Below are 21,741 nucleotides of genomic sequence, written 5' to 3' on the forward strand. Positions count from 1 at the left end.
TATAATATATATATATATGTATATACAGAGTGGATTCTGGCGCCAAATCTTCGCATAACAACGATTCAACGTGTGTTTCTCAATAGTAAATTTAGCAACGATAGTGCAAAAAGTTGTCCAATAACCAATCGTGTGTAATAAATTTTTTTTAGTAATGCGTATAATACAAAGGCATTAAAATATGTATATTCTAGCGGTGAAATTTAAAAACTAAGTAATACGCGCCACAAGTTTGCTATTTTTTATACACGACAGCATTATCGAATCTTATTTTTCAATTCTATACTTTCTTTTCCCCGTTGGTACTTAAAAATGACAAAATTACTTTCTTAGTCAATAATGTTGATAAAACAAGGATATACATACATACAAATATTTTTTCAAATTAAAAACAATCGAAAAGCAACCAAAAAAAAAAAAGTGAAACAAGTATAGTGCGTTCGTTATTTAAACGCATGGTAACAACAAAATGGCAATGCGTCTCTTTTGATACAGGTAGGGATTGGATTTTGTTCCAAGGTCGTCACGCTAGCCGTTCGTTCCTTCCTGCAGCACGACTTCCTCACACGCGCCTTCGAATTAGACGGGCAAGAGTTTAACGTCCTCTCTGATTATACGTAAGTATATTGGCGTTGCGCGACCGTAACGTTCGCATAACCGCGACCAAATGCGATCGAGAACGATTAGCCATATAAAACTTATTCGCAGGAAACCCGAGAGCTGTGTTGCCTGACTGAGAACCGTCTGAATTTTCACACTGACGAAATAATATATTTGACACGCGGCTGGCGAGGTAGCGTGTAGATATATGTATATGTATATGTATGTATGCGTGTGCATAACTCAATGTGGGGGTAAAAGAATCAGCGAAGAAAAATAAGAATTCTTATACAGTCGTCCTTTGGGGACAAAATTTTTCTTCAAAATTATAAAAAATCTTGAAATTGTGTGTAAGCCTGAATTGAATAACAAATCTGCCGAATAGAATTTTTTTTAAAACGAAAACAAAAATTACTGTCTCTTAAGGGAGAGGATAAATCGGATATATATGTCGCAAAGCACGAAAGGGACTTAAAACAGAAATAAGAAGAACGTGGAAAAAGCGTCTAATTAGAAATGGTGCAGGGTCGACGAAGGTTCTCTCTCTTCCAATAATTATCACGACACACGTGTTCAAATGTCCAGATCATTGTATGGCAAACTAAAATGTAATATAAAAATAAAAATATTGGCAGACGTACGGTGTGATTTGCAACAAAGACAGCCAAAAGGGGGCGGCGGTTTTCTCCTTGAGTCAAGTTACGACACACAGTTTCAAGCGGGAAGAAAGATCGAAGGTTGGGGCTGACGTGCCGAGAGACCTTCTGGGTCGGCACAAGAAGAAGGAGGAGAAGAAAGAAAAGGAAAGACAGGTGCGTCGGTTTACCCGAGGGATATAAAAGGGGGGGGGGGGGGGGGGGGGGGAATCGGAAAAGGAGAAAACGGTGGAAAAGGAAAGAGAAGGGAAAATTCGAATCAGGTAGAAGAAAAACGCTTCTTCCTCTTATACATCCTGGCCCCTGACTGACCTAAACTCTATAGTTTCTCGCCCTCAATCTTTCCCACCCCTTCTCCGTTTTTTCCCTCAATCGGTTTTTCGTTTAATGCTTTGTTTTTTGTAATTTTCTTTTGGAACAAGTTTATCGCAGGAACTCAAATTGCGAGAGGATAAATAAGTGAATAAAAAGAAACAAATTTTCATGTTATACAGAGTTCGCAATCATCGCGAGACTCACAACAACAAACAACGGTACCGAAAGAGAGAGGAAAAAATACGTGCTAAGGTATAACTAAGCTTTCAGATTTCGCTGTTACGCATAATGTGATCGAAGCAAGGAAAAACTCCAATTGATAAAATTAGAATAATTAGAATAAAATGAAGCGTTCCTCTTCACCGATATTGCAGAAAAGTGTTGAATGAAGATGACGAGAAGAATCAGTCTGAAGTTTGTAACGTTTACCTAATGATGCATCTTAGAAAAAAGAAATCGTTATTTTGCAACTTTACGATTACTTGAAATTGCGGTGTTTACTGTTTTAATACAGTATTAAAAAAACTCAGATTCTATAAATTCAAAACTTCTTCAAATTTTTTTGAAGGTAGAATGTAGTAATTTTTGTTAAACTAATTTCAGCCTCGTCGGAAGGACGAGGTATAGATAATATAACAAAACTCGCACATCGGCTACAAGTGAAGCCGCTAAGTGTATGATGGAAACGGTGGAGGAAAAACAGCATGGAGACGAGTGAATAATAAGAAAAAAATAAATAAATAACTAAAAAAGAAGAATAACTTTATCGATGACATCGGCAATAAACCATGTTTGAAACAACTCGATATAGGTAATGCCCGTTTCCCCGTTTATAAATGTATATTATACATACACCGTACGACGTACATCGTTACAGTATCGGTGGATCTTTTATCGCGTGTATTTTATCAACTGCAAACGGTACGCTAGCCGTCTATACATATAGCCTTGCAGCACGGTTTTATATTTGCCGTATCAGAGTCTACACAACAGACGTCGATGTATTATACATATAATAATAGCACGCGGGATTTCAAGATAGAAACGTATAACGCATACGGTACAGTAAAATTGATTGTCCATCGATCGATCGAACGAACACCGGGAAGCGCGTCGGTTCGAATAGAGAAAAAAAAGGGGAAAAGTACAGACGATGATAGCGTGCGTAGGGAAAAAACATACACTGTATTGGGATTATCTCGATTTGCACGCAATTAGACGAAATCGCAAAAAAATCGTCCCTTTTCTGCCGCTGTTGCTACTACAACTACTGATGGTTAGAGAATTAATTTACGGGTCTGGGTCTCATTCCGCATTGAGAATATCAGAAGTTAACTGTTGACATTTCAAACTCAAATATTTGAATTTTACAACATTTGCAGACAAGTGTTTTGCTCGAAAATTCATGTCAACAATGTTTCGAGAAATTTTAATGTCTTGTTATCGTGAAAATTCACGTTTTCGGTTAAACTTTGTAATCATGCATATTGTTCAATTACAAAGTGAGAAAGTTACAATAAATTGCATTATACAAATAGGAAAATAGAAAGAAAAAAGTAATGTCCAAGAAAGAGCGGATTTCGATCAGCGTTACGGTCTCTAGTCTTGCGTGAGCGTATCCGGGGTACAACGGTAAACAACTGCAACATAATATCGATTCGAGCAGGATGGAAATTGCTACCACCAGACGCGCAGTTCTCCTCGGTTGAAGATATCGGACAACCTTGGGGATGCGCAACTAGTGCGGCGGCAGCTCCACGTGGCCCGAAGGGAGAAGAAGATGGCGGGAGGGGAAGGAGAGGAGGACAGAATGATGGGAGAGGAAAGGAGAGGAGAGGACGGATGAGAATCTCCAAGTATAAGGAGAGAGACGAAGGGAGGCCCGCAGGTATATACACGGGGTTCTTCGGGCGTCCTCGCAACCGGTTTTCCCCCCTTCAACCTTCGACGACGGTTCGTTCGTCGTCTCGTTTCGAGTCGGGGGCGCCCTTCGAGGCCGAGTCCTCTTCCCCGAGTGAATTTCCCCCGTCCTTCGCCCCTCTTGGTCTTGAAGAAGTGGAGGGCTTGCAGAGGGAGCCTCGTCGACGCGCATGCCTGGCCGTCGGGAGTACTAACGGAGGCGAAAACATCTCGGTACAAAAATTTCTCCGAGGCGCAAACGAGCCGCGTTCTCTTTGACTTCGGGGTCGATACTCGCAACTCGGACGTTAAAAGTGTGCCCCGCGTATTTCGCGAGCAAATTGAATTCTGCGTGGGCCGACACCGTCGTAAGCACGAGGAATGCGTCTGCGAGTCTCGAGTTGCTGCGGCGCGACGCATCGCGTCGGTGCAGCAGGTGAAACGACGGGAACAAGAGAGAGAGAGAGAGTGAGAAAGAGAGAATTACGGACCGCCTCGGTCGGCGCCGAGCGTCTTTCGATTCCAAAAAGAATTGGGGGGAGATTTTCTTCGGCGCGTATCCAACTCTATATTCCACCGTCTCGACACATCGACCGGCTAAAATAACTCCGATTTGTATACACAACGGGATCATATTCCCCTCCGAGTATACGCAATGCTTGAATAATTATACATTGGAAACGTTGTATATAGACACGTATCCGAAAACAAGTCGATCGATGATCTATAGATCGGAAGTGAACGTTGCCGACAGTTATCGCTATCACCGCGATCGATTCGCGAGAAACACCCCGTGAGCATGAAGGATAATATTCAGCGTTAATCGACGAAATAATTCATCAACAACTAACGGGGATGATCATTTTGCGAATCTCAGCAAAATCGGTGTTTGAAAATCGGTAAGGTGACGATATCCCGGAAGAAAAAGAAGAAGAAGAAGAATAAAAGTGTCGATCCGTCCATCGGCTGCGTACGCATGCTTCCAGTGCCTCTAAAACGGCGACCGGTTGCTTCGGGCGCATCGCCGAGTATCGGATTGGAGTTGACTCGAGTTGCGTCTGCCCGACCTCGACGCTGGATAGTCGTCAGCTGTTTTGCAACGTTGCGAACGTGGCGTGATCGCGTATAAGCGTAAGGAGGAGAGGACGATAAGCGACGAGAGGAAGATAATCGTACGAGGACTGCGAGAGCCGAGACTGGTACTTCGTGGAATTATTCTTGCGTGAATCGGATTCCCGTCTGCGCGTATCTGCGATGGAAGAGACTCGAAGAGACTCGAAGAAACGAGGGGAGACGAGCCGAGGCGAGCCGGTCGCGTCGTTCCGTTCCAAGTATCGTAATTAATCGCTTATACCTGACCGAGGTAGCCGATGAGAAGCGTCGTTTCGAATGACGCATAGCGGTGATGAAAAGAAGAATAATAAAAGTGGAGTAAAAATAAGCGGGAAAATAATACAACGCTATAGTGATGAAAGAAATCGGAGAAGAGATACTTACCGAGTATGGTAGATCCCACGTTGCGAATCGGAGAAAAAAGGATGAAACGAAAAACTTGCGGGCTTGAACTTGAAGCAGAAGCCTCGACGATATGCGTAGCGGTTATCCAAAAACAAAGGAAATCGTCACAAACAACACGGATGGCCTCACTGCACTCTTTTTTCAATTTCACACAAGTTGTTTCTGATTTTTGTTACTTTTTTCAAATATTCCATAAAGAGACGATAATAAAGACTTATTAGACGTATCGTAATGTTGCGGATGCTTACACCGTTTGTCACACTGTAACTATTATTATTATTATTATTATTATTATTATCAAACACTGTTCTCACTGGTCAATAACGATCGTCTCGATCTCCGGCGTGAAAACCGGCGTTATATCCAAGCATGTATCCCGGAGTGTTTCGTAGCGCGCAGACCGACCGAAAACCTGACCGACGCAGCACGATTTGAAGGTTAGAAAGAGGCAGCCGCGCGTCGCGTCGCGTCGTTCTGTCAGAGCGCGGACGAGTTGACAGGAATGAAAGAACCGCAGGGATACATAGGTGCGTGGAGGATGAATAGAGAGAGGCGAGGAGAAGCGAGGAGAGGCGAGGAGAAGCGAGGAGAAGCGAGGAGAGGAGAGGAGAGGCGAGAGAACGTCGCGTCGTCGAGAGACCGCGCGTAGCGGCAGCAGCGATACTTACGAGTTTACGAGGAGAGACAGACGCCGAATGTTCGTTCGTTTCGGGTTGAAAATTCGGTTGTCAAGAGCGCACTGGCTTGGCTGCGCCACTCGTTGAGCCAGAGCCGAGAGCAATACAAGGCGGCTGCTCCTCGCAGGAAACCGGCGCGGCGTAGGTGGAGTGGAGAGTATAGGTTATGAAAATACGACAGTTCACGATCAGCGATCAGCAGCAGCAGCAACAGCGGCTGGCTACCTACCCACAGTCGTAGTCGTTGAACACGATGTAAACAGGAGGTGGAGAAAATCACGGTGGGACACGTATCGATCACGTTTGTAACAACGGACCGATGAGTAATCGAGCTAAACGAAACTTGACCGATTCGCAGCAAAGCAAAGCAAATATACCCGCGTAATTCTTTATTATTAAGCTGTACGTGTGTTTCACAAAACAGCCGCACTCCGATATATCCCCAAGCGATAAACAAAGAAACGAAAAACCGAACAGAAAATTTACTCCTCCTTATATTCCTCCTCCTCGTCTTTATCTTTGTCTTTGTCTTTGTCTTTGTCGTCGTCGTATCAATCAACGTAATATTATTCACACCAAGAAAAGACTACGTAATAGATCCGACTAAGTTGTAGGCACGCCACGAGTAGTGACGCTAAAACTTCACCACGAGTCCCTGACGGCTTGGCGGGGAGGAGAGAGAGAAACGACGGCGGGAGGGGATATGCCAGACCCCGGGGTGGGGGGGAGAGCGGCGTCATGGCGGCGAAAGGAGAGGGGCAACGGGGGGAGGCTCGGGGTGGCGATGAGGGGGGGGGGGGGGGGGGGGGGGGAAGACAGCTGGATGGCGCGCTGCTGCTGCTCACGGTCGACGCGGTCGACTCGGTTGGCGCGGCAAGCCTGCTGCCGTTTGTTGTTGCGGCGAAGCCGGCTGCGAAGCACATGCAGGATACCAACTCACGCCGGGTTTCCTCGAGTACACCTAACAATGAATACGTCGTTGGACGTGGCGAAGCTTTGACGCTGCGTACTTGCATTATGATATACAAAGCTGCAGTTAGTTGTTGGGTGATACTGCTGATAATAAGGGTAATAATTAAGAAAGTTTGTTGTTTTTTTTTTTTTTTTTTTTTTTTTTTTTTTCTTGTGAAATTGGACGAATTTTGTACATGCATGGTATATGTATAGTGTGGTCGTGGTGGTAACTCGACGGATTGGAGATATTCAATTATTCAAGCCTTTGGTCCGCAGCACGAGACTCTCTGGGCAGAGAGGAGAAACGACGACGCCGCGGGGAAGAGGGCGAAGGACGCCGTCCAGTCCGGCGCTAAGGAGGAGGGACGACGACCGAAGGCATGAGGATGAGGATGAGGATGAGGATGAGGAGGGAGAGCCGCGACTTCGCGACGCTGCCGCGTCGACGAGACGGTCAAACCGGTCGCCTTTTGTTTGAGCCACGTTGCGTCGATCTCTTAAAGAGTCCGGTCACGGCGCGGCAATCGCAGGTGTTCTTGAGTATGGTAACCGCGCGCGACTTGCGGAGGTGTTCACGAGGCGCGAAACTCCGATTTACGCCACGTCGAGTTTCGGAGCCATCGTTGACAAACGGATTCGTATATATTCGCGTAACGCGAGATTCGCCGAGGGTGAAAATAAAGGGGGATGATCGAGGGAGCGGAGCCAATTAAGGACGTGGGTAGCGGAGGAGGATTGTGTGTTGGAGCGACCTCTGGACGTTGGTGTGCGGCGACGTTGCACGCGTACGAGGAAATAAGAACGCGCCTTTATACCTACCCCAGAGCGAAATCACTCAGACGCGCCCCTCAAACACGCCCTGTATAACTTGGCTCGTGTTGTCCGCTCGTAAGAAAGCAAATATAGACCCTTGTGCGCACACACGCGACACCAACACTTCCTTCGTCGGCGCCGCGACGCGTGTTCAGACGCACTTCATCCCCGGTACACGCTCTTCTATGTCCGAGTGCACGACTCCCACGCACGCATCGACCTTCTCCTCGACGAGGGAGAGACTCGAAATTTACCGCAACGCATTCCCGGTACGCGAGCGTGTACGTACAGCCCTTCGACAACCCCTTTTATTTGAAAGAAGAGTCTCCTGCGACCGCCCGCCCCCGAATTTCTCGAGGACACGTCTCCCCCCCCCCCCCCCCCCCCCCCCCCACCACCCCTCCCTCATCGTCATTCCTGTATCCTGCCGCAGGAATTAAAGTGCTCTCGGACGCGAAGCGACGCGACGCGACGCGACGCTCGGTAATCACTGCTCTTTCGAAAGACGTTTATTCCTCCTCGTCGCGACGAGAAATGCCGTAATGTGACCAATCTCAACGTGTTTTAAACACCTCGGACTTGAGAATTTGTAGCGATAAAACGGGGAATCGATTTGGGGCATTACGAAACTCGCGATGAAGAACATCAACCACCTGGAGGATGTTATAAAAATCCGAGAATTAGGTACTCGAAATTTCGAATTAAACTTCGTATATTTACCTACATGGCGAATTCGCTTATATCCTTCATGCAATAACTCTGAGACAGCGCGGAATTATAAGAGAAAAGAAAAAACGATTCCACAAAAACTGTTGTATGATGTTTTAATTACAGGATTCTTTCACCAGCGAAAAATGTTGATGTAATACAGTTCGTCAAAATTATTCACGAAGCTGCAATATTCAGATTCAAATATATGGATCTTAAGCATCGATTTAAATAATAAAATACGAAATAGTTGCAATTAAACATGTTTTATTATACCTGTTTACATGAATATTCATCGACAATATCTCTGCTGCTGACATTGCAATTATTCCAGATGTGTGTATCATAGATTATGCGTGAGAAAATCATTGAAATCTTCTAAAAGTAGCTTAAAACCGAATATAAATATTCGCAAATCCTGTAGTGTGTCGAAAATACCTGTCCCGAAGTCGCTTTAGGATTTTGGTCGAAAGACCAACCACAAACGCGCCCCCACTTTTCGACCAGCATTAACGGAAGAAGCTTTTACTGTATATCTGTGCAGAGACTTTATTTATTCCTCCTCGATCGTTAGCTAAATGGCCATTTGAATCATCGCAGCATTACCCGCGCCTAAGAATTCCGAAAGTTTCTTCGGTCCGTGACGCTAAGGTTTTCCCGTGTTGTTCACGGAGATATATAATATGTATTAACCGTCATGACGATAGGCAATTATCGGAGTAATACCGCGGGCAACGAAGAACAGAGAGAATAATATAAGAAAGATAATTCTTTACTCGCATTCTATACTTTTCGGCTCTGCGCTGAGCTCCAAGAGGTTAAACTGGTCAAAAAAATTTTGTAACAAGGAAGCTGGTTACTAATTTTGAAATACCTATCTACCCTCATTATAAAACCAGGGTGTTTTTTTTATTTATAATAAATACCAGTTAGTTAGTGACAATAAGTAACAGAACATCCCGAATCAAAAAAGGTAAGTCAAAACGATAAATCTTCAATTTTACTGGTAGTTATAGTTGTAATAAAAAATTAGACCTGATCGAATCAGAATAAATATGGTATTTGGATAGGTATTTGAAAATTAGCAACAACCTTCCGTCTTAGTAAAACTTTGATGACCAGTTTGGTGTAACACTATATATAACCTTATTTTTGTTCATAAAAACTGTATTTTTGGAAAAAATGAAAAGATCATATTACAATAAAACCATTCGTATCTAAAATATTCTAATATCAATGGTATTGTACTAAACTCTTCGAAATTTCCGAAAAGATTTTAAACCTCCGTAAAATTTAAATTTACACGCGAAAGCTTTCAAATTTCATGCGATGTTCTTGGAGTAAATTTAAAAATTAGGCTTGAATGAGTCACGGAGCTTCCCGCCCCAAGTCACATGAGCATCTTTCATCGGTTTCGCCGCGACAATTTTTTAAACATCACGATATGCAGCACGATTTGCTAGACGGCGTAGGTTGACATTTTAGTCACGCGAAAAGTCGCTTTTATTCTCTGTTTGGTTTTTACATGGATAGTCAACAAAGTCCACCTACTTTCCAGATGTAAGTACGCTCGTTGGTACGCCTATTCACCGTTTTTACAAAGTATACGGTATTATACACGGAAAATATGTCAAGCATTTCTCAGGACACACACGGAATCCCTGGAAGAAAATATTATAAATTTTATACATCGATACATAGCTGTATGTATATATCTACATATCTACATTCCAGCGATTTTATAAGAATGGAATGAAATTTCACGCTACTTGTATAAAGAGGAGATACTTCACTCGTATAAAATAACCTCTCGCACTCCCTCTCGATATACATATAACGGAATGAAAAAGCACTCCCAAGTTATTTGATTCGCGTCATCCCTTCCCCGAACACGCACATGTGTATATGTCATAAGGGATGCTTTGAATAGGTTTTCACAAGGTTGACGAAAACTCTCGACGTGTATACGACTACAGTTCGACTTGGGCAACAAACTGAAATCCAACAATCATTCGACGCGATACGATTTTGGAAAATAACTACGATGATGAGAGAAATTTCAAAGTATACAAAGAGTCGTCGGTGCCGGCAAAATCACGATTTAATTTAACGTATTAGAAAAAAAGTAAAGAAAAGAAAAAACACCTTCAACGGCATTTTTACATATACATATAACATCCGGGAGAGAGTGAGCTTCCTTCTTTCTTCGTTTTCGTCTAACAATAAACCAGAAGTTAAGACGCAGGAAGTTACGAAGAGTCCACGGTATAGGTTCGGTGGGTAAAGGGAGTTGTGAAGCATTCGCCCCCTCTTTTTTCATCTCGCCCCTCTCTCTCTCTCTCCTTTCGTACCAGCACCAACCAGCAGGCTTTTAGTGCTTCGGACTGGAGGGTATTAGATTTTTATTTCACCCTCTTTGAAGATCGTGAGACGCGAGGCCGAGTCGAGCGGATAAGAGAGAGCGAGAGAGAGAAAGAGTAAAGCAAAGAAAAAAGAAAGAAAGAAAAGAAGCCGGTGCATCGCAACGCGGACACCGTTGAAGATATTCAAAGTAAACGAAGATCGCATTCACGATCGCGTTACGCACGCGGAATAACTGAATCCCGCTCCGGCGCGTCGGTGAATATCGCTTCGCTTCTCGACTCTCGTCAAGTCCGTCTTCGAACTGAGATTCCGAGTCTCCGCCTACCGCGTTGTCCCGCGGCCAACGAGACGCGGAGAGAGAGAAAGAGCGAAAGAGAGACGCGAGTTCCGCGAACCGCGAGTTGAGCGTGCGAGCCGACTGCGAGTGGACCAGTCGCCGCAAGACCTCGTCCTCTTATCTCTTATCGGACGGACTGTATGCACCGGGTGGCACCCGCGTCTCGAACGGCCACGATCGTACGAAACTATATTACAGAGGTCGCGAAACTCTGTTGGTCAGGATGGGTCCCTTACGCCTGTCGGTAATGCTTTAAAAGTTCTCCGCTGGACGCGTGGCGCTGCGATCTTGGTACAGAGAAATTTAACATGGCGGAGTAAAACAGGTTTTATTTAGTCCATTGGATCACGCGGACGATCATAAACGTACAAGCATGGACTGCGCAGTCTCTATGCGGCAGCGTTGCCAACCCTAAATAAATTTCTCTAGATCTAATGAAATTAGAGTACGATCAAAGAAAAAAGAAAAGTTGTTCATTTATTAAGAAATATTGTCGATTAGCCAGAAATCTGAAGAAAATCTCAAGATCTTTGACGAAATCTCAAAACTGATAGAAAAATCTCTAAATATAATTTGTGAAATCGAAACAACAGACTAAAAATCAACTAATTGTCAGGTTTCTGAGGAAATATGCACCAATTAGATAACGTCTGCAATTTTTAAAAGCACTTATTTGAGAAGTCGATGGTCCTAAATATTATGAATAAAAACGTACTATGCTAAGTAAAAGTTCCAAATATCTTTTTGCTTACAATTCAGATTGTAGGATATAAATCTGTCTGCGTTACCTCGTTCAATAACTATCATATACATTTCTAGGAAAATTGTCAATGTTATCAAGCGAAAAAAAGAAATATATCATCTATTCCTGTACATATTGACTTTCACCAACGTCAAACATCACTCTTGAAAATGAGAAATATGAAGAATTATTGCGATGCCATCTGAGCAATAAAGGCAACGCTGCTATGCTGCCCGTGGTAATGCCAAAAGTAAGAAAAAAGGAAACACCCATGAGCAATGTCTGTCTCTCTTTAAGAATTTGCTTTCGCGCTTTCCACCGCGATCGTAGCGCCACACGTGTAGCGGAGAAATTGTGAAGCATTACCGACAGGGCCAAAGGTCCCACCCCTACCACCAGAGTTTCGAGAGCTGTCTATACAACCGCAACAAGGATAGAATTAGCGAGAAGAGCACCAAAACGAGTAATTCGGAATAATCTGCAAAGGATTTTTACACGCACCGTCATTTCCTGTTTGAAAATTATCCGAGTCATCCGGCACTACATGTGGACAATTGAGGTATTCGGCATCGAGTCGACAGAAATTGCTGGCGCTCTTCATCAGTGGGAGCTGTTCTTTCTCTTCGGAGTGTTGCCAGTTGTATTATAGATATATATAATGTATTTCGAATTAGAATTACAAGCATCAGAGAGGCTCTGCTTTTGCAGGCTTTCATCTTCATCTGATTTAAGCTTTTTAAATAATTTTCAGAGTAAAATCAAAAGGAGAGACAATTAATCCGTCATGCGGATGATGTGAAATTAGTGAATTATACTGAATTCTCCTTTGAAAATTTACCATTCACCGAAAAAGTACGCGTGGCAAAAAAGGGTTTCATTTGCTGATTCAGCCTTTCTGGCTATAATATTTCGCCTGTCTGCAGCTTGGATGGACGAAATATTGTTTCGCATTTTTTTCTCAATGTTATGAGGAGTATTTGAACGAAACTGTTTTTGGCGGTGGTGGGTTTCGTTTCATGATAAAAAAATAAAATAAACAAAATGTATATATATATATATATATATATATATATATATATATATATATATATATATATATATATATATATATATATATATATATATATATATATATATATATATGCGACCCGAATGAAAAAATACGAATACAGCCACATAACTTATATACGAAATACAGAATGAAGAAAATTTTCCCAACGATTTTATACACTGATTAAGGGAAAATTGATTCGTTTATTATTCACAGACTTTGGAAAGCAATCGGGCCGATACAAAAAATTTTCGGCACCAAAAAATCCGGACAAATATGAGTAAACTTTCCACCGTTTTCTTTGGCTCAAATATTGATATTATCACAGAACAAGAAAAAGCCAGAGAATAAAAGTTTCTGGCAAAAGTTAAGTCGCAAGCATGAAACGAAGAAACTTTATCTTCATCAATACTGCCTGCGTTACAACCGCAAAAATTCAGTTGAGTGAAGTAAACATTTCGGTTAAAATAGGGATCTGCTCTGATTCGTATTTTTATTTTTTGTAAACAATTGCAAGAAATATAACTTTAACTTGCTTAATTACAGCGAGTATAAATTTGGAACAACTTCATACTTCGTTATAATAAAACTCACGAATCGGTCATTCGTACCGATGTCCACCGCTAGATGGATTCATGACGCATGCGGTGATCGCCGAATCGCAATCAACTTGCTCGTATATGGAAAGCGAATCAAGATCGGTTTACCTTCCAATCCCCACTCGCTGATTTTCAATTTTGACGAGCAGCTGGTACCCAACTTACCTGAAACAATGAAGACAACAATTGTTGAAAAGTACTGGTATCTACGTATTATTTTTTAAAAATTGCATACAAGCTATTCCAATAATTAGTATTTTATAATCACGTAGCAAAAGTTTTCTCGCGATATAACCACAACGGCGGAAATTATCGAATTCCTATTCGATTCACAAAACATGTACCGCGTGTACCTGTTACGCGGCGATCAAAGTAGCGCGATAAGTAATATGCACCAGTCATAGTCTTTTCATTTTTCACGATTCATGAATGACTTGGTAAAAATGACTAGTTCATGTGACTAAACTCATTACGAACATCTACTTAAACGCGAATTACTTGACTTGAATTAAAGTTTGAACTTTCAAACTCACAGAACAATTCGGTCCATGGTCCAATCGGTTTAAGATGTATGACACGTGTCCATTCATTCGGTTGCCACACGCACAAATATTTAACAACTTGCAAATGTATCGGCAGCTTAAGCCGTCAAGTACTTGATATACAGTTTCAAATATAACTCGCTAAAATTTACCATCACAGTATAATAAAAAACAAAATCTTCAATTGAATCGCGAATTAATTTTTCAATACTTTTTACGGATCAAAGCCTGACAATGTCATAAATATTTGAGCAGATTTTCTGGGTCGTTTGAAAGTGAAAAGAAAAAGAAATTTTTTTTTAATTAGAAAATTATCTTGCGACGCTATATACTAAGTATGATTAGAAAAGACAACAGGTATAATAACATTATACCCGAGTGAAAGATAAATATCAGCATTGCTTATAAATTTTTCTTTTTCTGTTTTCTTTTTTTCTCCACTGCCTGGGAAAAACTAAATTACGAGGCAATTCTTCGTCCAATTTTGACTGATTGGATCGTTGAATAAAATTTGTCAAAATACTTCCTCTTCAATTATACGGCGAAAAAAAAAAAAAAAAATTTTGGACTGCGGTATATCCCACTGAACTAACGATAGGTATAATATTTCTCGTTGTGTTGCTTCGCCGGCGTTTTCGTAACTCGTTATATATACAACCTGCAGCCTGTTGCCGACAGGCCAGAAGATAATATTAGATTATTTATCAACCGAAACGATCAATCCGATATACAAACCAGAGACGGCAGCTCAGCCAGCCGGCAGTCCGTCCCGCTAGTCTAGAGGCTAGTAGTAGGTAGGAAATTCTCGTCCTTACTTTACCATCGTTTCCGCGACTTTTAGCCACACCGTAAAATTGCCTGCCGTTCAAAATAAGGATCCGAGACATCCGGTTGAGGCATTGCACCGGGAGTAAGACGCGTGCAGAGAGAAGAACTGCATCGAAACGTTCTTCCGATGCGCCTGGCTTCCCTGATTTGACTGCACTCCTAGGAATATATTCCCAAACGGCCCGCACTGACGCCTGGCGTCTTTCGACCGACGACCAACAGTCTCTTCCGTCCGGTATTTCCAAAGCTCAAAGCCGATTCCACAACGGTTCGATTTAATCTTATAGAATATATGTTTTCTGCACGATTATTACCGTTTCATCGACCTCGTCCAAACGTCAGGCTAAGCCAGAATGTCACCGTTGGGCTTGGAGTGTTTGTACGTCAACGTCACGATGGCGGTTGGAACGTAAATTAATTATACATGTGTCAGACTGCGTGTCCACTATTCCCGAGAAACTAAGATGACAAGATTCTTCCCGATTATTCGGGGAGTTATCATCTCTCAGAGGGAACGGTATCATCATATATGTAGTATCTTAACGAATCCTAGAAAGCATATAATCAGTTACATCAATCTGTCTTGGGAATATACGGGAGTCAGCGTCACGAACCAAAGTTCAAGATTCTTCTGGATGCTGTTTAGTTTATCCATTCTCACAACAGTTCCGCAACTAAAACTCAGTATGAAAACTGTTTTTCAAATTACTGTATATACTACGATTCTTCATATATACGGATAATCAACACCAACTGATATGCTAAGATCTGTTAATTTAATTGGGCCGAGCTACTTAAGCGGTAAGCTACCAAGACTCTCGATTACAAATAGAACAGTATGTATCAAAAATCTGCGATTTCTAGAGCCCAAAGTCAACGCCAATTACCATGCCTACTTCTGCCAGTGTAATGACAAGCTCGAGCCCTTTCGAGAGGTTCGCTTCATGTTGGTACAGAGACTCTGAATTTGAAATAGAATAGTGTGCCCGTCTGAAGTAGCTCAGCTCATCACCACTCTGCCGTGGCAGCAGCCTAATCGTCTAGGCTACTCCTGGAGCTGGAGTGGGAACGGTGTTAGGTACCTACGGCCGAGAACCTACAATTAGCCGAGTTTCTGGAGTCGATAAAGACCTTCAAAACTCAGAGAGCTACGAAGCGAAGCCAAAGCTACGGGTAGGAACTATAAACTAGAAACTAGAAACTAGAAACTAGAAACTGGATAGCTATAGAAGTGACGACGCGACGACCGCGCCAACGCCGATGCCAGGCGGCCAATTGGAAACGATTATTAATTGGACTCTGGCTCCTCCACGTGTACGGATATACACGTCACACTTCGGGCCCGTCGACGTACGTCTAACACTCTCCGTTAACCAGGCGTCGCGACGCTTTACTGGATAGATATACACACGAGACCTGAACATACACGCGATCGCACACAATTCTCGTTTCAACTCGAGCGAAATGTGAGCAAATGAGAAACGACAGAGTGACGAGTAAATTATATACATAGCACGTACATTGTCGAATAAACAGAGACTGCATCACGATATTTCCTATCGCTGTATGCATATACACATTTTAACACTCACTCAGCCTTTTCCAAATGTTTCATTCAATCGAATCTTGAAGTATCGACTGTCTTGTAAGTATAGTTGTCAAATGATGGTACAGGCAGGTGAGAATTCGTCGGAATCAAACCGATATACTTACAAACCGGGAACTGGACTGACGATCAGACGGTGCAAAATAGAGAAAAGTTGGCACGGAGCCGAGAACAGTTCACCCGTTATTCTGTAATAGCGACGAGTTCTACACGTCGCTTAATTAACTGTAGAGTATCAAGTGGGCAGGATAGCTGAGACAACGATCGACGATCTTCGTCGGTATTCTCGTATTCGCCAATTTGTCTCAACTCGTTTTCTTCTGGCCGATGTCTTCGAACGCTATGAAAAAAGGCGAACATAAACCGCTTTCATTTGTTCAGTTCAAAAATCAAAATTTCATTTTTTGGTATTCGTTTAAGACTTCTTAATAGGTGGACTGCGAGTTGACCATCCTGACGCAAAAACAGTTTGAAGATGAAGTTGATCTTGGACCCAAATCTAAGAGCGGGTCGTTTGCCTCAGAAATCGGGGAAAAACGGAATTCACGGAATATGATGAGCAGCAGAAGCTGCAGGAAATGTGTCAAAGTTGTTCTCGGTTGAACACGGCCAGTTGTTCGTTCAATATATTTCCCTGCAGTTACGTGTGCCTGCCCACCTCCTCGAACATTGAACAAGTGAAAAAAAAAACCGTTCCTTCCACGTTTTCGCCCATAAGCTCGAACTTATAGACTTGGGGATTCGTTCTCGCTCCGTCAAGCGCGTGATCTCCCGACGTTGCAGAATTTCAGTTATCTCAGAGAGTCTCCGAGCTCGCGATGCGATGCATACCAGGTGTGTACGCGATTCATTCGAAGTACGACTTCACCTGCGTCCAAAGGACAAACGAACTGCAATGCCCTAGGATATTAGGAAGAATATCCGTCACGCTGTGCCCAGCAAATTATCCAGCTCCAGTCGACCAGCGATGTGGTATTTTTACCATCGGACAACCGCTTTCACAAACGATCAAAGAGAATTTACTGGCTTGTTAATGTGTCGGGAGATGAGACATTTCCGGTTCTAAGTTAACAGTTGAATTTACTCTCGTTGTGCAAATTTTTCAGAAATTTACTTCGACTGTATTTCTGAAACGATGGATGACGAGTGTTTAAGTGAACCAGCTAACTATAATGACGATAATGAACTCGACGTAGAAATTACACTGTGTCTTTGTAAATAATATGAACGAACTGCCTTCAGAGTCTCAAGAGCTAGTTTCCGTTTTTTGTTTTCGTTGAACGATGATGTGGAAAAAAAAACGTGGCACGTAAATCAAACCGAATATCTTAGGCGTAATAAACATCTCTTTCATTTTGTCCAATCGGCTGTACGATGCTTGTGAGCGCAAAGACAGCCAAGAGTTCCGGAACTGTTGAACAGAGTTTATGAATCGAATTACTGTCGAGGAACCGCCGGCTGTCAGCCGGACGCGTTTTGACCGAATTTGGTTAATATATTTCTATCTGTTCATCGGTTAATTCCTTGATAAATACAATTGACCCGTCGTGAACCACGATAACCAAATTAAAGGGCTGTCCACCGGCAGCTAGAATATCCATAGCTAACGTGGATGCTCAATCATAATTACGCACGATCAATCGTGATCTGTCCTATTATTTGATTCTGCGACGCTGAAAGCTAATCGTATCAATCTATGATTATTCAACTTTGTACGAGTGATCACTGCGGAAAATGCTTCCAAGTTCCTTGCATACAGTATAAAAGTGATTGACTTCGTTGATCGGACATTGATAAAAAAAATTCTTTAACCCACGCTGACTAATCGGTATTTACAACAATTAGATTGCTCGTGTACGTAAGAGTTACGAGTCGTGAATGTTCTCAATATTGACACCGGAAGTATAACGTGAGAATTTCTCTGTTCATTGCAATTGAAATCATTTCTACCCTCTGAAATTTTTTAAAATTTAATTCCAAAACACTTTGGACTGTTTGACCATGAAAACAAACAAGTTTTAGTAAAGAGTGACAGCGATTCCACAAATGAAAAATAAAAAGTAAAAAACTTGGTCGCCACATGCGTGGTTTGAGTTCAATGACAACATTTGCGATGTTCGATATTACAAATAGTATAAGCGATCGCCCATTATCAATCATGGCTGTGGCGTAACACGTGCTGCTATAAGCGTATCGGGGATACGAGAATTGGAAAAAAAATTAATTACACAAAACGGTTTGCGATTAGGATAAACACAACGACGCACAATACAGTTACTAGGTGAAAATTTTCCTATGTCGTCATCGGTGGTTTGTTATTACAAGAGCACATTACGTTTATTGGGTTGTATAAAAGTTGACCTGAAAAATCGATTCTCCAACCGAGCGAAAATCAATTTTTCCTCACGATTCGATCGTATTGAAACTTTACGATATCAGATCGAATAAAATCTAGAATAAAATCATTTACAGAAAATAATCGCAACCATTAATTAGACAAGAGATTTTCTCGTAATCAGCTGATTTGCTCAATTTTCCCAAGTAACTTCCACGCTTGTTAACTTGACTCTCGATCGATAACACTTGTATGTTTTTGGGCTTCTTACAAGTCAAGGCAAATAAATTGAATCTCAGTATCTATCTGCCTATCTAACTATTCAACTCTTACTATGCAGATTCTCGCTGCTACTGACTTACTATAATCTAGATTGTAGATTTAACTTAATTTTCGAGATACTGTATTTTCTCTGCTACTATATAGTCTCACTTTTTACACCTTAAGATCTATTCTCTTCTATCTATCGTTGAAAACCCTCGAAACTGATTATCGACGTCTGTAAACCATATACACCCTGCTACTCCAGTTTCTACACCATAATAGCTATACCTACAATAATGTGCGAAGATCACATTCGAGAGATGAGAGGTGGCAAAGGAAGAGATGTAGTGGTGGGAGGATACGGCGGCATATAGAGGGATGAGGGGATGAAGGAGAGGGAGGGGAATGGCCGTCTGGCGATTAAACTTATCGGATAAATATACAGGCTGGCATATCGTGCCACTCCCGGGGCCATATGGCGGTTGGTGGTCGTTGTCACCTTTCCGCACAACATATCTATGGCCACGTCGACGACTCGCTGTGGTTCGAACATTCTACCGCTTTGTCACTGTATAGGCCAGTTATACAGGGAGAAATGAGGCAACGATCGATGTCACGTAGATTAAACAAAAAAAAATTTTTTTCCCCACTTCTCAGCTCCTAACCGTTAATGATTACGTTACGCGTATACGGCTAATCCAGGCACTGCACTTGCTTGTCAATATTAGTGTTCATGCAGCGTTTGTTTATTTATAACTCGTGAACTGATTGCTAAGAAAATCATTCTCCATTGATAAATACGGTTGTATGTATACCGTTAGTTGAAAATATATATTCTTTTCAATCATTATTATAATTGAAATAATATAAACTTATTCCGAACCGATTTCATCGAAATTTGAGGATTGCTGATAAATTATACCTATAGATTGACAGAAGTTCACCAAAAAATTGGCATTAATATTGACCCTCGGGGTGAGTACAAATAAATCTGCTGTTTTTTTACATAATACAAAAATCGTTCTCCAAGTATTTTTTACCCTTACATTATACTACAATCAGAGACAAATATGCTGGTTATTAACACACCGACTGACTGACTATTCACATGTGGACATAAAGAGTTGGACGTACACGTCAACCGTGCGTGAAAAAGTGAATTCAATGCAGGGTTTGATTCAGCGAGGAATAAGTTGTAAGTTTTTATCATAACACGGCTAACATTTCCTTTTTACTCAGAGATATTCTACGACTATAGACACCGCGCACGCTTACCAAAATTAACGCGGGGTGATTTTTTTCCATTATAAAATCTAAGTCAGGCAAAATCTCGGCACACCTGAACCCCCCGGACGTAGACGTGCAGGTTCTACCTTTGTTGAACGAAACGGATTTATGAGGTGAATTTTTATGCATCGGTAGAGAGCTACACGTTCGTACGTAACACACCACAGAGCATGCATGTGTAGGATATGTGTGCCTACGGATTACACGTTTCGAGCGAAACAATACCCTCTTTCCGTTCACCGGTAGTCCACTATCGGCGCGTGACGATAGAGCTTTTATTTCCAGAAGCAGTCGTCACTCGGGTTCACCTCCATTCGCTCTCTTTCTTTCTCTCTCTCTCTCTCTGTCTCTCTCTCTTTCCCTTTCACTGTTTCTACGTTACTTTTGATCTCGCACCCCGTTCAGATCTTCTCTTCCTCATGCTTCTGCTTCTGCTTCTGCTCCGGGTGAAGGCAGGTCGAAACGACAAAGATCATCGAGGAGACATTGCCTTTATCTTTTACATCTTTGGCTTTTTGTCCTGGGCTATTTTTTCATTTCTATTATTCTTCACCTTTACACGTGTCAAATCTTACGTACCGACTGCGATCAGATGATAAACACTCGTAAATATCTCTGCTTTTGCAGTGTGCTAACAAAGTTTTGCCAAACAATGACGCAAGTATACTCCATATGTTTTATCAACTTTTCCACGTATAGGTGCGGGTGTGCAGAAACTCTATGTTGCTGTTCTATACTGGCTCAATATTCTCTTCCTGAAGTCACGTTTCACGCACAAAGAGTCTGAATAAGAAAATAGTGAGGCCATGAGCGATAAGCCAACGACACCGCTCGGCGGGATCGAGTGACAATAATCCAAACTAATAGCGAACTGAATCAACATCCTGCGGGATTCGGTTACCGTCGAGAAACCGGCGTCGAAGTGATTTGGCGCAACGCACATGGGTGGTCCTGCAGACCTACGTTCAAAGAATTGTTTCTACGACCGTTTATAATTCCTCCGTTTCTCACGAAGTTCACTGACCGCTGCAGGAGGTAAATGACAATGTTTCAGAGCTGGAAAACGGCTGCCGACTCAAGCATCCAGATTTCGATCGTGACGATCGATCGATCGATCCGCTAAAGTGCAACGAGGTGGTTAAACGTCGCGAGACTATTGTTTGTAAGCGGATTGCGCACCACCTAAACTACATAAGCGATTTACGACGAGGTGAGAAAAGCTTCGCGTACATCGTACTCGTACATCAGTTTTATCGGAAGAAATTCTGCTACTAAACTGACAGTTTCAACCGTCTCGCGTTACTTGTGTAAATATATACTAAACGCGCACTGAAAATAGGTGGTCCGGATCGACGGAGGGGCCAAAGATCAATTCTGGATCACCGATCGTAAATGAATTTAACACCATCCGCAAGTCTGGACCTTAACCCAGTGTTAACATATGTTTGGTTTCGATCTATTCGCGGTATTTCCTCATTTCCACCCACCAAAAATCTACTTACGTAGGAATGTGTTCACTCGGCGATACAATTTATTCGACGAACTGTTGCCACGAAAATCGTCCAACACTCGATTATGCCATTATTGTTGTTGTTCTATTTTTCGTTCAAGGGATTAGAGGGTTTTGTCGACGTGTAGTTCCTGAG

General features: G+C 42.2%; 1 protein-coding gene across 3 annotated transcripts in view; it reads right to left on the minus strand.

Moving 5' to 3' along the window:
- Positions 1-21,741, minus strand: part of LOC124409782 (polypyrimidine tract-binding protein 1) — a 338,073-nt gene that overhangs the window by 231,857 nt on the left and 84,475 nt on the right. The window contains exon 1 of one of the 3 annotated variants that reach the window (XM_046887615.1): positions 4,968-5,107. The exons of the other annotated variants lie outside the window; for them this stretch is intronic. The gene's annotated coding sequence lies outside the window, so the exon portion shown is untranslated. Of the gene's footprint in view, positions 1-4,967; positions 5,108-21,741 lie in introns of those variants that run through there. 3 annotated transcript variants of the gene reach the window in all.

This window comes from Diprion similis, chromosome 8 (genome assembly GCF_021155765.1).
Source record: "Diprion similis isolate iyDipSimi1 chromosome 8, iyDipSimi1.1, whole genome shotgun sequence".
NCBI classification, from domain to species: domain Eukaryota; kingdom Metazoa; phylum Arthropoda; class Insecta; order Hymenoptera; family Diprionidae; genus Diprion; species Diprion similis.